Genomic DNA, 15,407 nt, shown 5'->3' on the forward strand with positions numbered 1-15,407 from the left:
GAAAACCAACACAATTTAAAGGAGTTGTGCAAAATGAAATGATTGTTGCTTTTTTTAAAAGTGAGCCTTAAAGTGAGTATATGATCATCTTTGTGCTCCTGAAATAGAGACATTACTGGAAAAGACAGCGCAAAATATGAAAAAAGGAAGTAAAGGAACTTCTGTGCTAGAGTGCCATTTGCACATGTAGAAGGCAGTGGGTATTTATTTCTACCAGTGTTCATTCATTAGGAATTATTTTTTTCATAATTATTTGTTTAAGGATTGTCTCGTTGGCAAATAAAATGGTATGTTAAGTCAGTCAAAATGAATGGGCTTTCATTTGAAAACTACACCATTTTCTTTCAAACAGGAACTAATATGTTGTGCCCTTTACTCAACAGGAGAAAGCCTTTATTTCTTCCTCCACATTATCTCTATGGCACAGGCCCAACCAGAAGGTCTCTGTGCCCCACCATTCAGGAATCTTGCAGGAAGCATCCCTTCATTAGGGTGAAAGGTCACCAGTGAAAAAGGAAGACCCCTAAAGTTCTGCCAACCAAAATATCGCTGGGGCAGAAGTCTGCTGTGAATGTAACTGGCTTTTGTTTTTTTTTAGCACTTCCCACACTTCATTACCAGAATTATTAAGGCCTTTTTCTCCTTAGGACACACTGTACAAATCCATTGACGTCTTTGTCTCTGTGAATGTACGTGTGAAAAAGAGCAGCGTATCATGACTTGTACCAAACAACTCCAAAGGTTAATTGAATTTTTCTACCACAGCTGGTAATTCTGATATTTGATCAATCTCATACTGTACTTTAATTGATATAGGGGCCAAGGAAGCAAGATATGAAATGACATTCGGTGATTTAGTGCAAGTGCTCAAGGGTTTGGGTTTTCAATAGCTGTTGGAGTTTGTACAGAGGTGTTCCTGATAAAGCAAGGAAGCCCATGTTGATTTACGAGTAGAAAGAGAAGCAGCTGCTGTTAAGGGAGAATAGGTGAGAAATGACATTTAAAAGGAGGAAGTTCTTGAGTGAAGAGATGTCCTTGACTCTTCTTTCAAACATCGGTGTATTTCTGACATATACTGTATATCCATCCACCCATTTTCAAACCTCTTTATCCAGCACGAGGTCGCAGCGGTGCCAGAGCCCATTCCAACAAGCAACAGACTCAAGACAGACACACTCGCACCAGTGCCCATTTTCCTAGAGGCCAATCAACTTATCAGTATGTCTTTGGCCTTCCAGAGGTAACTTGAGCACCCAGAGGAAACCCACACGAACATGGGGAGAACATGCAAACTCCATGCATATAGCACCCCAGGAATCGAACCCAGGGCCCCAGCGCTGAAAGGCAGCAATGCCAACTACTGCCCCACAGAGATGCCCTGCAGTTTTTGCATGTACAGTATGTCAATACATATTGTACTCTGTGTTTAATTTGTGTTCCACCCAGAAATAAATGTTTCTGCTCTGTTTTTCCCCCTTCAGGGTTATAACATAGCTATGTGAGGTGGAGTGCCAGTAGTACAGTACAACCTTCCATTTTTCCTTCTCACAGTAGTGGTGGGGGAGTACTTTAGAGCTTGATGACATGTTTACTTTCCTGACGCAAAGTGAGAGCTGGAGATTTTCCTCCGCAGTGAGTTTAAACAGGAAGAGGAGCTGAGGAGTTGGTCTTGTGGAAACATCTGGGCGTCTTTATCAGGGGGAGTAGGGTGGGCCTCCTTGGTCTCGGAGGGGCTCACACATTGCTCTGTGTTGAACTAGCGCACAACCAAATACTATTGCCTTTCCTGTTGAGATTAAAATGAAGCCCCTCCAACCACTCCTCATCTAATAGGGCAAAGACCTGCCAGTAATCTTAAAAAAAACTTTACAAATAGCAGTAGACACTAAAAACTGCATGGGGTAGGGTCACTCTCCCAAGTGTGCTAAATGGAAAAACTACAGGAGTCAAGCTTCCAAACTAAACGGCAGAGATTTAGAAAATTATCATTTTCTTTTAGACATTTTTTTAATCGCAAAGTGTTCCACCCAGCAGGTGCTGTAACGGAAAAAAAAATCATTTTGGGAACAGTTTATATTCTACAGTTATACAGACCTTGTCATTTGAGGGCTTATGTAATTTGCTTGTAAAAGTTTACGTTTGTGCATTTTTTAACAATTTAACATATAATGTAATATAATATTTGTGTAAGTGCAATATTTGATTGACTGGTTGTTTGCAAAGGGCAAATTCCCTGTGCATTTTGTGTCACTAAGTAAATACAATTCTTTAACTCAGACAAAAATCTAGCTGAGAGATCTAGTTTTGTCCTTCAGTGGGCCTTCCTGAAAAATAAAAATCAATTTCCCATTGGATTCAACAGATTTCCTATGGGAAATGTAATCATGTTCCTTTATTCATGTTGTCATTCACTGACTTTAGATAATTGAAGAAAGTCATGGACATCCACATACCAAAGTAACCAAAATGTTTCTACAGAAGCATCCTAATTCTCTGTAAAATTTGTGAGACAGGGCCCTCCCAAAAATGTGCTATACTTTTCTAGAGAAAATTGATTCATTTCTATAGAAACCATAAGGGTAGTGCCCTTAATCCAAAAGTCTCATGGATTAAGAACGTTCCCTGTGTGCTGTTTCTTTTGGTTATGTGGAGTAACCAATGCCAATGAGTCAGAATGCCTGTGAATAATGAATGAGATATGGATAATTCAGTTTCCCCAATAATAAAGATGACCTAATATAACCACAAAATATCAGGAATGGGTCTGAAATAGTAACCAACCTGCTGGAGTATACATTTACGAATGACGCACTGTAGAATGCCTGATTGGACACACACAAAATCAATGGTCTTCGGTTACAGCAAATATAGAGTATTTTGGTTAATGAAACTGCTTGACCACATCTGAAACTAAAAGAAAACAATTGTCCTACTCTATGCATCAGATCTGCTCCAGTTTATCAGTAATGGCTACTAACGTCATTTCGAACACCTGAAGAAAGCTCTAGAGAAAAAATGTGGCTTTTTCTTCTTTCCTCTTCCTTTTCAGTGAGCAATTCATATGATATTAGGTGTAAATAATACTTTGGCTAGATTTTGGAACCATCATGAGCAGAAGCAGCTATTGCAAGTCAGTCTTACTGGGATGTTTCTGAAAGTCATTTCGTTTCTTAGAAAGAAAGATGTCTTAGATCATGCTATGACCATGGGTCAGGGTGGCATTACCATAATCGTAAGAGCACTTCTCTCCACTTTTTCTTGGAAACACTGCCACAGTCTTTAACCAGACAAAAAACAGAAAAAACAGCTACACCTTATTGCAGTGTTTGTGATAAAGTTGTAATGTACTCAACGGAGTGGAGAATGTATCCTGTAACTCATTTTGTGATGAAAGGTCAAAGTCAAGCTGAAATTTAAAATTGAAATGAAGTATCGCTGGCAAAGCTCCCGATAAGTGTAACTGTCGAATTGCCTTTGTATAAAAAGTGAAGTAACACTGTTTCACTGTCTCTTTGGAGCTTTGCCAGCGTGCAGCCCTGGCTGCTGACTAGAGGTAAGGCATGATGTCCTTTAGTATCTCCCCAAGGAATGCAAAGGTAGCTCAAGAGTACGCTGAGTCTTTGTGCCTTTCGCAGCCCGATAATGTACTGAACAAGAGCACTCACCTCCAACCGAGTGCCTGACAGTTTCACACCAGAAAAACGGGAATTTTCTGCCTCACTTAAAAACTGCAGACAAATCTTTGACTGTAGGGAACATTGGTCAGCCTTTAGCTAATATGGTCTCTGAGATTTGACAGCCAAACACAAAAAAAAAGCGTTTGCTTTCAAATAGAAATCCCCATGTTAGTATTTTTCACTGGTGACATTTAAATGCTATGCACAAGCTCACAAAAAAGCACTATGCCATCGTAAATTTAAAATAAACCCTCAGGGGTGATGGCAGAGTGGTGACGGCCATGGCAAGATTTTAAAATCCGGGACTGACGTGTCTGGTGTAACAGCTCAATTCTGCCACAGAGCAGAAAGCACTAAGGTTGCTGCTGGAAGAGGTGTTAGTGGGGCCAGCAGGGGGCGCTCACCCTGTGGTCCATGTGGGTCCTAATGCCCCAGTATAGTGACGGGGACACTATACTGTAAACAGGCACCGTCCTTCGGATGAGACGTAAAACCGAGGTCCTGACTCTCTGTGGTCATTAAAAATCCCAGGGCGTTTCTCGAAAAGAGTAGGGGTGTAACCCCGGCGTCCTGCCCCTTAACAATCATGGCCTCCTAATAATCCTCCTCTATGAATTAGCTTCATTACTCTGCTCTCCTCTCCACTGATAGCTGATGTGTGGGGAGTGTTCTGGCGCACTATGGCTGCCGTCGCATCATCCAGGTGGATGCTGCACATTGGTGGTGGCGGAGGGGAGTCCCCATTACCTGTAAAGCGCTTTGAGTGGAGTGTCCAGAAAAGCGCTATATAAGTGTAAGCAATTATTATTATTATTATTATTATTATTATTATTATTATTATTATTAAAAGTGTCTGACTGAGAGGAAGAAAAGGCTGCATATCCTTTGATGAAGGCTGCTGGGACTCTTCAGCATCGGGACTGCCCAGATAAGAGCAGAGGCCCCTGCCTTCACACCACTCTTGCACTCCTGGGAATTCCACCAGCAGAGTACAGGTAGTGCCGTAAAGTCACCTGTCCACTCGTCAGCGGCACCCGTCTATTGTGGTCACCCAGTGTTGGCCTCCCCCCTGTTCTTCTTCCCAGGGAGGGAAAAGAAAACCAAAATTACACTTCCCCCAAGATTATTCCCCACACCCCTCCTAGGAACAAGAGGAGTAGGACAGAGCGCCGCTAAAATCTAATTTCAAAACACAAACACAGCAGGTGTTTTTTTTCTTAAGTTAACCACTACATTAAGCATGATATAGAACATTCTCCAGTATTGAGATTAACGGTGACGCTGTAGTGGGTTGAAAGCAATGCTAACCTTTTGGTTTATGCAAAACCCTTAGCCACTATGAACTCCGAGACAGGCGATGTGTTCATATGGGGCCGAGTTATTTTCGGAGACATAAGCTTATTACTGAGCCAACTAAACACCAGGAGCTGAAGAGTGCAAGGGGTTATGGGTATAAAGATAATGAACACTGGGACAACATATGGGGGTTAATAGCTGAGCAACTAAATAAAACCCCTTTAATACTATAGGATAGTTAGTATTAATTAAGCATGACTGCCTTCTTTTGAATCCACTGAAAACACAAACATGCATAAATGCCCGATGCGGACTAAATATTCCTTGTGCATAGAGTTATCTTTGGAGGATAAAAAAAAAGATATTTCTCAATAAGACCTGCTTTCTAAGAAGGGACTAGTTTTCTGATTTCTGAACAGAAATCAACCTTATTTTTCTGGGAGGACAGGTCAACTGCTGGCATAGCTGCGCTGCAACCTGCAATACAAGAGCAATGATTGTACCTGGCCTCATGAAACCAGGACTGAAATTTTGGCTTCGGGAGGAGAAAGTAATTGTAAGGTGAGAGTGTGAGCAAGGAGAGACCTGCTCACAAATGAGCTGCCAAGCTGACGTAAACCGACTATCAGGTGATGCTGTGATAATCCTTTAAGTGATGTGTCATGAATATGGAGTTTAAGACTGAAATCCCTTGGGATACTCAAGCTAAAGATAGCTCCCTATACTTAGATGCTGTACCTAGGGGTCACTGAGGAAAGTGAGGCTTGTGCCAGTTGCAGGGGCTTCACCTGACAAGAGAAAGCAATGGGGGTCACCCACACAGTGAACACAAACTCTACATGCTGCTTTCAAATACCTTGGAACGGTTGATTCAACTAATTGAAAAGACATGTAAGGACAAAGCTTTGAATTTGAATCATTACCTTGAAACTTTTGTCTTTGAGCATTAGCTCACACAGCCTGGGGAGGTACAATTTTAGAACTTAAGTTGCGAGGCACTGTTAAATTCATTTAAGATATTTTTCTCCTTAATGCACATTTGCCTGAAAAGGGAATGATTTGAAAAGCAATCTTGAGTAAAGAAAACATCATTTACTCCCTCTTTTAGTTCACTTTCCTTCATATCAGTTCATTGCTCACAGTTGTAATAAAGTAAGAATTTTTTCTTCTCCATAACCCACAATGTTGGGAAAGGAATTGTGATAGCATGGTACCCTTACCAGCTATCTGAAACAGCTCTGTGGTGTAATAAGACTCCAGCAAAGCTTTCTCAGAATAGACCAGTCCTCCCCTGTTTTTGAAACTGAATGATGATAACTGTACTATAAAGAACCGAGAGCAAAATGAAAATGGTCCTTCTGTGCTGGTGTCTGGCTGTCTATCCTGAACCACAATCATCTAAACACATTTGTGGTAGTGTGGCAGTCAGCACCATCTCATATATGTGTATATATAGATATCACTTCCTCTTTACAGTAAGGCAGACTTCAGCTTAATTGATTGACAGTTTTGCTTTTGATTCAAGGTTGCCTTGGCTTTTTCCCTCCATGTGTGACAGTGGATCTGTGCTGAAATGAAGTGCTTGAGTTCAGGTGAAAGTAACAAAATATGTCCACATACCGCCAAATATCAGAGATCATTATCAATACCAACAACAATGTAATAGAATTCTTCTCTGGACCCTTTTGTAAAACAACTCTGACTCTTTGTTGGCTGTGCAGTTGCCAGCTCCCTACCTTTAAATGATAATATTATAAAAGAACTGAAAAGGAAATCAATAAAAACTGGTCTCTGAAGAGGTAACACGTTTAATTACACGTTTAGCACGGAGTATAGCTTGAAATATTGTTACTGCAGGACAACTGGAACATGGCCTGCATTAAGATATGCAAAGAAGTAAAGAAATATACCAAAGTCTTGAGAGGGCACCACTCTGTATCAGAGTCAATGGAGTCCATAGAGGGACCTCAGCCTCTGTTTCTAAGGAATGCACTCTTTCCATGTTCTCTGAGACCTCAAGGCTTTCTGCAGACCACAAACCCACATAAAAAGCTCTCAGCTTGTTGAAATATAAAGAACCAGTCAGTCAGGTTCTATAACAGCTTGCCCAGGGACCTGGGAGGAGACAGAAAAAAAGGGATTGGAGAAGGGACAAGAAAAGGCAGATCAGAGAGGCAGAAAGAGAGAAGTGAGCAGTAAGGAGAAGGCAAAAGCAGGGGCCAGAAGGTAGAGAAGAGGAAGGTAAAATCCATTAGGTTTGACTTATGTTATGAGTGAATGAAACAAAAAAAAAACGTAATTACCGTTTTTGGTTCACTTCTAGTGCAACTCGATATGAGCAAGCAATGTTGATTTATTTTTATTTTGTTACACCGAAGAGGACAAATGGAGAAGGCTTTATTTGACGAGCTTTTGATAAACTAACGGCATAAGAAAAATTTACAAGTGAGAAAAGGTCATTCTGCCCGTCTTGCATTGGATCGATACTATCATAGTATGGAGCCAATGAATTCTTCCAGCCGTTTCTTGAAAGATCTTCGGAAATAGGCTTCAGTGAGGTAGCTGGACTGTTCTAAACCCCCCACAACTTTTTGTGTAAAGAAATATTCTAAAACGCACGCCCTCCTATTTTACCCTACTTTTCACTATAAGACCTGAAATACGCTTTGGGTTAACTCTATTAAGACCTACTTGGGTAGCTATCTAAAGCAGCAGTCACCAAATACAGAGATCATTTTGGAACTAATGTGCCTCACACTCTCTCCTCAGTGGCTCCATCTATATATTGCGCAACAGCACGTGTTAAGTAAAATGTTGAAGGAAATCTCCTGGTTTCTACACACAGAAGAAGGAATTGCTTGGCAATGGGGGGAGGGGTGCTCTGATGTTAAACGAAACAAAGAGGCTCAGGATATAAGTCCTGAATTAATTTAAATCCATAGAAACAAGATGAGACTGGAGTTACATCTGTTCTTCTGTCTCGAATAATGTGCCACTAAGCCATAATCTATTCAGGAAGAAACACAGCCACAAAATAAAAGGCAACCTAACTGATAAAAGTGGAAATGAAGGAATATCCTAAATTAGTACCTCCCTAAATTGTGTAACATACCTATCCCGTTATGTGATTCTGTTTCTGGGCTCAGGGCAGAGGTCTCGGAGCCACTTGTGACAGGCCGATTGAGAGGGTGGGTGAAGTACCCAGTTTCCCTCTTAGAGGGACCAGTCAAGGGTTGGTACAGCTGATCAAAACTGTGTTGAATATTTGTGGGAGTTGGCGGAATGCTGGCATAGGTTAAAACCCACACGAACACCAGGAGAATATTCCATCCCAGCCCCACCCAGAAAAATGTCTGTCCAGAATCAAACCATGATACTAATGAGGTAGCAGCACTGAGGACTGAGCTCCATGCCACCCAGCTGGCTTTGAAGGAGTACTTTGTTACCAGATCTTTCTTCCTGTCTCAGGTTTTACATGTATTTTTTGTATTAAGTGAAGTGTATTTAGTATAGTATTTCTTGTTATTTTTGTATAAGATTGCTGTCTGGCACGCTAACTGTTCTATGAAAGACCAAGCTGATCAAGGACGGAAGCTTATAAGACCCACACAGTACTTTGCAGCTCTGTAAAGTGGAAAAAAAAAATTAAAAAAGAAAATGGTGACATTTCTGCAATTTTAAATCAGCAAAGCAGAATAACGTTTTAAAATCTACCAGACTACCAAATACAAAATCTTGAACCTTTCAGCTTCTTGCGGGTCTTAAAACATTAATTCTAAAACTGTATTCAAAACAAGGAGAGGAGTACTTCTACATACAGTGAGTGTTTTTACTTGCACTTTGCATTTCGTCGCCCGCTGCGTGACACTGCTAACCCTTGCATAGCACGTGTTAAGTAAAATTTTGAATTTTATTTGAAATTCTAAAAAAAAAAACGCTATGAAATGAGATCACACGCCTTCCGTTTTGTGAGTGAAATTAGCGAACGCGTTTGCTTTGTCAGGCCGCGAAAGGCGAATGCGGTAAGGATATGCCGGAAGGCGTGCGCTGAAATTTGGGGTGCACCTTCCCAGAAGACGCAGGCTCAGGGCTGCCCAGCTTCACCCAGTTTAATTATGCGGTGAAGCACAGCTCCACCCACACGCCACACTTTGCCAGTTTTGGTAAGACTCAAACCCCAGACCTGAAGTCAAGGCATGGCTGCTGAGTGGAACAGGTTCCAGGCCCCGCGGTGCAGCGCAGCTCAGACCCAGCTCTGGATCGTCATCAAAGAGCTGCTGTGTTCCCCGAGGGAGGCCGGGTGCTCCAGCCACTCTCTAGGGAGCAGCGCAACTTATACATTTAAAGACACAGAGACCGTAATGCAGGAGTAGTGTGACATCAGACGTTTAATTGAGAGCACATGCAGGGACACGTGTATGACTGAGTCTGATCATTCGTCTACCGGTCTGGAGTGCTACAGTAACAGCACAGATCCTGACGGCTCAGTAATTTCTCACAAAACAATCCTGTCAAATAAATATGCATGCAAATAAAATAAAATCATACACCTATGGATGATAATGTGTGCAGGCACATTTTTGTTGATTCAAAGATACGTTTTTGTTTCTACTTTGGTTAATAGAGTACTGGCTCTTCTAAGAATATAGACCCGTATTTCAAAATACAGTAAATTTGACCTCTTTTAGACTTTTTCTGCCGTTGCTTCTGTCTTAGACCTTAGGTTATAGTGAGCCTGGTTTCTGCTTTGCTGGGCTTCTTAAACATAGACATCAAGAAACAAGAAAAATGCTAAAAATATATTTTGTTAAGTTATTTTTATTTTCTTAGAAAAGTCTTCTGTTTTACCTTCTTCATTTTATGTTACTATGCTGTTCTACTATTGTGAGAGACTGGCAACTGATAATGATATGAAATTAGACCAAATCATTTTCTTTTTGTGATCCATAAACTGTGTGTGATAGCTCAAGAGTGTTTACCTACAGTACAAAGCCTTCACTCCACTGAAAGTTGTCAGGAGGCCTTGTGTACAAGATTCTGACATACAGTCCATCTTCCAGAACATTTGGAAAACCTCTCCTAGAATCTGGAAAAGTATTTACACTAGTCCTGGATATATCTACTTTATTTTTCTTCCCTTCCTCTCCTAAGAATGATTCTTAACCTAGTTTTCTGTGTCCTTGTCCTGGGTAATTGAGATGATGGCTCTCTGTTTGTGCAGCACTGGACTGTCTTCCAGTGATCCTGAACCTGAGTCTACATTCTGACAGGACCTTCGCCCCCTTTAGATCAGCAGTTTGTTTAGCATCAATTAGAGCCTCTGTTTTCCTCAAGGCAAGCGTGAAGGGAAAATTAATATGCAATGGCAGATTCCCACAAGCGTGATATTACACAGATCCCATCATCTGGAGAAAAGGGAATGCAAGTATGTCTGTCCTACATTTGTCTTATATTTACTCCTAAACAAACTACAGCATTTCAAATCATCATTTTTTTCACTTTGTTGCATTTGTTAATTCAGGATGATGCCCACGTCAACAGCAAAGCAATTTTCTTACTGCAAGGTTCCTGTGCTAGTGTCATATCCATGTGCTTTTCATGTGCTGTGAAATTTCGATCAATCGATGATATTATCAATACGTTGAGGCTGCTCAGGCTGAACAAGACTATTTTGCTAGCTATGGTTAAATCACTTTGCACACAGGGTACTTTCAAGCCGAGCATTCTAAGAAAAGCATGATGAACTCCAAAACCCGCTTTCCTTTAATTCTGGGCCACAGACAAGCCACAAACATTTCTCCACACGATCTCCCCTCCTTCCACAAGCCTTTTGCACATATTTTCCAGTGTGTTTCTTGAAAAGCGAGCGAAACGTTTCTTTCAAATTTCCACGGATTGCATGGTGGGGTGCTGAAGTGGCGCTATTTGGTGGGAAAACGCTTTAGTTTCAACACAAAACCAGAAGGAAGTCTGTCAGGCGCGGCTCATGGAGCAGCTTGCACTGCATACGGCTTCATCTTCCATCCTCTTTCCCTTAGTGTAGGCTGCTCCACTGACTAGGAATGCTGTTTGGGTTTTCAGTGGTTGGAAACAGAGTGATTTCAGTATAAATAGGGAGGTATTTTTATCCTTCTGTTTTACGCTGACCCAGTAGCTTCAATTAAGACCCTGCTGGGTTTGGCGGGGAAGCTGTCCAGGGATTTTGGACCTCTGTTTAAATCCTACGGGATGGGCAGGGGGCAGCCCACCCCCCTATTCCCACCCCCCCCCCCCCCCACCCCCACGCACACACACACATCTGCAGCTGTGCCCGTGATCACGCCAGGGAAAACAGGGCTGTGAAGGACAGGTTTCACATAAAACTCAATTTCAAACAAGGGCCGTGCAGTATTTATGTCAATAAAAAGGTATGTGCTTACAAGGCAAACTGCAGGCACGTGTCTCGTTTCCTGTTTTTTTTTTTCAAGCTTCTGATAATCATGGCAATAACAAGATTAAGTGGTTGAGCAGTCCTGACATTGCCATGGAGAGCTTCGCCATGTTCTAGTGTCAATGAGTTACAGCACTCGTGGCCTCTAGCTCGACTCCAACACGGGCCTTTTTGAAAATTGTGCTTTGCTACGCTCACCAATTATTGTCTCTTTGTTATAGTATTTCAAGACTGATTTATCTTTTCACAGGGACACTTGTTTTACATCCATTAGGTGATATCATTCATGTGTCAAATAAAAAACAGCAGCACTGTATAATCTGTATAAGTATAATCTGTATAATCTCTACATTCACACCCAAAAAAAGCCTCAGAATTAAGCAGACCACACATTCACAGTATTAACATGTCCAAATCTCATTGTATCTTGAAGAATTATGCTGTAGAAACACATACTCATATCTAAGCATTGGGCAGACAGGAATTAGAGCCACTCTTGACAGGGCAGATTAATGAACTGGTGTACCTAGCTCTTTTCCTTATGGAGTGGACAATTAGGAATGGCAAATGAACCTGCTAGCAACCACCACCTGTCAAAGTACCACCTGTGACTGTAATTGGACTGTAAGTGGACTTCTTTCTCTCTTCATTCCAAATCAGAGCAAATGATTAAAACGACATATTCTAGAAAAAGCCTGATTAGAGTAAATGGCTGTGGGGATGCTGAGGTGTAGTCTCCCTTCACTCAAATGTGCTTGTTTTTTTCTAGAATACTGTAGACCTGGAGTACAATCTCACAAGGCAGCTCTTATTAGCTTCATTGTGAGTATCTGCTTCCTACAATCCCATAATCCCATTAGATCTTCTCCAGTTAATCTGCATCTCTTCGGGGTTTACATATCATGTAGGTCAATCCCCCTAAAACTTTCCATATAAGCTTTGTCTCTCCACAGATTAGGTTTGTGTTTTCTTTACAATACAAATCTGCATTTCAGCAAAATACGCCTTGTATGTACCTATTCTGGAGAGGGGAACCGGATTTTTTTCAGCTCTATCCATGCACGCCTTGGAATTATCTGAACATTACTGTCAAAGTGTTAACACACATTTCTTAATTAACGATTGTATACTGCAGAAGTCAGTTTAATCACTAACAAGGAACCTGGAGATAATCACCAGTCTATGACCTTGGTTTTTTTCATCTGGAATACCCCCACCAGGGGGAGCTGCAACTGGATTTTCATGTCTTTTAAATCTGAAATGCAACAGTAGTTTAAATGATTTAAATGAAGGGGTAATGCCAAACTCAAACACTCTAATCAAGCCTTCAAAATGCTGCACCAGATCCTGTTGTTTAAAGTCCAGTACTGTTACATTCTTCAACAGAAACCAGACAGCTCTAAGCCATGAACTACCTGAGCTGATATGCGGTGCAAAAAGCGCTGCATGACTAATGAATGTTCATGTAAAGGAAATAAGAAAATTGTTGATTTGTTTGTTGGTTTGCTTTCTGCAGTTTGTGTGCTATTCTACAAACTCTGCAAACATAAATTGAAAAGTTTGCTAAGGTGTTTACTGAGGGGAACATATCTATTCCTACTACCAAAGGACTATGTCTGTCAATGGCTGTAACTGTGAAGTTTGACTCCTGCTAGATGCTAAAATAAGGCAGCAAAATGCCTGTTACTTACACTGGTCGCCTTCTGCTTGAGTTACAAGGAAAGTGTGAGAGAATGCCACGCCAGGAACGTTTTAAGGAGCTGGAATGTGCTTGCTGAGTTTATATGTGCTGTTGCTAAACCATAAGTAAGGACGCGATATGGGTCAGTTCCACCTCAAACTGTAGCTCTGAGTTAAGATTGTAATCAGCCGTGTGTGTAGAGTCCTGTTAACCCACGGGAAAAGAGAACCAACCTGGAGGATGGAACCAGTGTAAATGTAACTGCCACAGAAATTTATTGGAAGTGGATACAGTGAGGAGAGATGGCAAGGCGTGTTAAAGAGGCATGTGTTTGTGTTTGATCCCTGGTACTGCATCCTTTACACTGCCTTTCTGTAAACCACTTGCAGATGTTGGCAGAGAAGAGTGTTGTGGCAGCTCGAAACGAGGAAATCTAAAAGTGGCTCGGCCTGTGAAATTAAACGCAGGCCTTGTGTGCCTCACTCGGGATGAGGGGGGAAGGATTGGGGACTTAGGGCCCTCTAGGCTCCTCATCCAGGGCGCAGTGTGAAGAACAGGTAACAGAACAGTAATAATGGGTGTGGAGTGGAGAATGGAACACTGCAACGTCTGTACATCCGCAGAGACTGAGAAAAAGAGCCGGAGGAGAATAATGTTTGGGGGAAAAAAAGAAATGGAATATATTAAAGTGAAAAATAGGCCATCTGATCCAACTTGGATGTCCGGTCTCACTTATGTTAGTGATGCAAGTCAAGGGTCTTAGTCTAAGTTGCCTGAAATACCCCCTAATATCATTTAGTAGCACTTAACACTATGTGGCCAAGCCTGGGTACAGTATAGACAAGGATGGGGTAGGGGGGAAGGAATTGGACTCTTATGCTGCTAAGATGCCATCCCTGTTTGAACAGTAAACGACATTATGGTCTTAAATACAGTGTGCAGCTAGTTTTAGTTGGAAGTGGGGTTGGTCTTTTCAAGACTTGTGTGATTTAGACTGGCCACTCTTTGTTTTGCATGTTAGAAGACGTATAAGAGGAGTCACTTTGTCTTTTGATACGGAAGGTTTTCCTTTTCAAAAACAGTAGCTGTGCTGTTTTTTTTACATTTAACAAAGCTCTCTGTTAGGCACACATGTCTTTGTAACTGCATTGCCTGGAGGGGCAGCGTTGAGCTCTGAGGTTCTTCGAGGTCATGGTGTTGAATTGATGTAACGTCTCCCCTCCAGCTATTCCACATTATAAGTCCTCCTTCGCAAACCAGAAGAGACAGCTTCAACAGGGAGCACCTGAGAGTGGCAAGCAATCATTACCTCCTTGTCATACTGAAACAGAACCTCTTACTGTTGGTTCACATTGGATGCAAGATCTGTTTTATTACTTAGTTGCAGAGTTCCCTAAAATACCAACATGAATTTTAAATGCATGTGGATGGTAAAATTCAATTTGATGCTACTATCCTAGCATCTGCTTATTTTAGGGCGTATATTATGTTTTATTAGTCCTAGCTACCTAGAGGTAGAAGACATTTCTAGGGAACAGGTAATATGCCCAGAGATCTCCTATTCATCCATACATCTCTTTATTTTTCCAAACATTAGCCTGCCTCAGACAGGGCTGAGTTTGACTCAGTACTGCGTGCACATAAGAAGACACATCAACAGCATGTTCACCTTTCAAAATGGCACAAGGCAACAACCAGTTTAAAGAGCAGCTGGAGCACTGTGTTACAGTACCTACCTGGTGCAGGACACCTTGCATTAATTAGAACTCATCCACAGAAGGCAGGGAATGCTGGCCTGTGAATCTATCTAGGGAATTCTCCTTTTATTTTTGTTGTTTTGGACTGACACAAAACCTGACTACCTCGGAGTTGAATGAGTCTTTTAGTCCTTTCAGGTGTGTTCCTACCTCACCCACTGTGTTAGTTTCATCCTGCTTTACAGCAGTATTTTGATGTAATTATAGCTATTTAGTAATTCATCATCAGATATATATATATATAACATTAAGTTTGATTAAACTTGATCTTTAAAGTCTGACTGACCTCTTTAAAAAAATCTATCAATTCTGTGTAACTGAGGAATTAAGCACTTTTTAAGTGTTGTATTTGTCTGTGAAATGCTCATCTGATAAGAAGGGTTTTTCAACAGAATAAAGTTTCAATTTGAAAATGCACAGTATTATTGGCACAGCTACCAGCAAAAGTGATAAAAATATAACAAAAAAATAAATGCATAAAAAAAGTGCGTATTCTGTGAGCATCTTATCTGTTTTTCAAAAACTCTCCCGTGACACCAGGAACAGGACATTACCACCAGATAAGC

General features: G+C 41.3%; 1 long non-coding RNA gene across 1 annotated transcript; it reads right to left on the reverse strand.

Moving 5' to 3' along the window:
- Nucleotides 1–6,763: 6,763 nt before the first annotated feature.
- Nucleotides 6,764–9,284, reverse strand: LOC148648227 (uncharacterized). Its single transcript, XR_015926812.1, has 2 exons — nucleotides 9,157–9,284; nucleotides 6,764–7,088 (listed from the first exon to the last, which is right to left on the reverse strand). It is a non-coding gene; the product is annotated as an uncharacterized LOC148648227 (long non-coding RNA).
- Nucleotides 9,285–15,407: the final 6,123 nt, after the last annotated feature.

This window comes from Lepisosteus platostomus, chromosome 15 (genome assembly GCF_059453375.1).
Source record: "Lepisosteus platostomus isolate fLepPlt1 chromosome 15, fLepPlt1.hap1, whole genome shotgun sequence".
Taxonomy (NCBI): domain Eukaryota; kingdom Metazoa; phylum Chordata; class Actinopteri; order Semionotiformes; family Lepisosteidae; genus Lepisosteus; species Lepisosteus platostomus.